The sequence below is a fragment of the Cannabis sativa genome, chromosome 5 (assembly GCF_029168945.1).
Source record: "Cannabis sativa cultivar Pink pepper isolate KNU-18-1 chromosome 5, ASM2916894v1, whole genome shotgun sequence".
NCBI lineage: Eukaryota > Viridiplantae > Streptophyta > Magnoliopsida > Rosales > Cannabaceae > Cannabis > Cannabis sativa.
In genome coordinates this window covers 4,241,847-4,244,424 of record NC_083605.1, presented here as the reverse complement: position 1 = coordinate 4,244,424, position 2,578 = coordinate 4,241,847, and positions in this window count along the sequence as shown.

Here is a 2,578-nt window from a genome sequence, read left to right as displayed (position 1 = left end):
CGTGAATACTTTTAAAAGATAGTACTAAATATCATTAGTCTCTAATACCAATATTTTATAAATTTCTGTTAAAACATTTATAAAATGACATTACTCATATTATATGCAATACTTTACTCATATCTAAAAAAAAAATAAAAAAATACTCATATAATCATATTATATCAAATTCCGGTAAATTCATTTTCCCGGAGTGTCCAAAATTAACGGTCAGATTTTATTAGATCAGTCAAATAAAAAAAAAGACTTGCTTGCACGTTTATAACCATGTCTCTTGAATTTGATTTGTCTTGTTATTTTATTTTATATTTGAACCTTGGATCATGTTATAAAAGTTTTCATGTGAATTCTTTTTTATGGACTCTCCAAATTAATTGTTAGAGTTTTCAGATTGAAATTGTAGTTTAATTAATGGCTAATTAGTAATTTTTCCCCATGAACTTTGACATGTACTAAATCGTGCCCCTTGAACTTTTTTGGCCGTTAAAAATTCTCCCTGAACTATTGAGATTGTTAAATTTAAGGACTTTTGTCTAATTTCATTCAATTTTACTGTTTCAGTGATTGTTTATGTACTAAACCATGCTCCCCAAACTTTGATATCTACCAAATCATGTCCCTCAAACTTTGATATGTATTAAATCATACCCCGAACTTTCATCCATGTTAGAATTTTTTTACTAAAATTAGACAAAAGTCCTTAAATTTAACAATCTCAATAGTTCAGGGAGAATTTTTAACGGCCAAAAAAGTTCAAGGGCACGATTTAGTACATATCAAAGTTCAGGGGAAAAAATTACTAAATTAATTAATTAAAGTTTCACAGGTGGCAGCGGCAATTTGATTGTTTGAAGGCTTAATTAATTGTGTGTTAGTTCGTGTTTGAGAAAATTTGTTAGGCTATTTTTAGCCTAAGTTTCAGATCGTTCTTTAGAGTTGTTTTTCTTATTTGTTATTGCTTTTAGAACGATTTTACGCTTATTTTTCTTGATTTCAGGTTCTCGAAGTAGTGCAAATTCTATCAAGTAACGAAAGGACAGAACGAGTTGAAAGCAAAGAAAAGTATAAGTGAAATTTTTAAGCTGGTCATGACTAGACCATATTCTCGTTGCGACGAGATGTAGTGTGGTTGCAACTAGCCAATTTGGCATGATGGATTTTGGCTTTACACTATGGTCGCGACCAAACCTTTCATGGTCGCGACGAGAGGCTCCTTACGAGAATTTTGGATAGTTTCATAATTTGGCCATTCTGAAGTATAAAATTGATTTTTATAAAAGGGTCAAATTTTTATGCCATTTACTCAAAAATAGAACCCTAGAAACAAAGAAGGAAATTGAGGAAACGAGCGTGGCGGTTTTAATCAAGTTCATTATCTAGTTCTTTCTTTTTTTCTTTTTATTTTCTTATGTTAATTTCTATAGTTTGAACATGGATTTGAGTTTAAAAGTTATGAACTAATTTTTTAATTTAGGAATACGATGAATGCTACTTGATTTTTACTCCAATAAGTTAATATTATTTGTTAATCTTTATTTTTGAATCTTTGTGATTTGTTCATATTTGTGTTAATACATGTTTTAGATTGACCACCTCTAAAACGATTTATAATCCTAATATAAAATCCGAAAAGCAAATATTAAAAATGCTCTAATTGAATAAACATAGTTTTTGATGTGAAACTAGAGTATTCACATAACTTGGTGACCATTAGATTATTGCTTAATGCAAACTATATGTTTATCTAATTCAGAGATGCAATAGATAATATATGGTTTAGGACTTCAATGATCTGAAAAGAGTTAGCGTTATTTCTATAATCTGTCATCACTTAAAGAAAGAAGATTAAAAAATTGTATTAATAATTGAGTAATTAAAACAGCAGGATTCATATTCCTAATCACTTATTCGTATTTGAACAACTTTATTTGATTTTTTTTTTTAATTTTCTGTCAAGTATTATTATTTTTCCTAGATTATTTCGATTAACTAAATAGAAATATAAGTCTAGTTTAATAGCATTCAATTTCAATTTCATGTGGTTCGACCTCACCTGTGTGAATACTATTTGATACGTACACTTGCGTAACTCTACCAACTTTGCATAACAGCAATTTGTGCACTTAGAATGGATGATGAACTAATTTAGATGGGTGTGTTTTCATCTTTTCTCTATGTAGTAACCTTTGATTATTTTCAATGAAAGTTCATTGTTAAAAAAACATCATTTTTTCTTATATGATGGTGTATATTGTAGTTATTTAAAGTTTAAAATTTTTTAAATAATTTACCGTATAAAACATAAGATTCACGCACATAAAAAATAAAAAAGACACATGTGCAATAAATTATTATATATTATTTTTTATGCGCTAACTAAATTTTTAAAAATTTGCAAAATGTATTAAATTACTACATTGTACACTGTAATATATAAAAAAAAAATAAGATTAAAACAATCTAGATATCAAACACTCAAAATAGGTGTATCGATATATCCATTTGAGAGTAGTACCATATAATTTTCCTAACATTCCTACACTATTGATTACATTATAAGTAGTAGAGATTTTGTCTT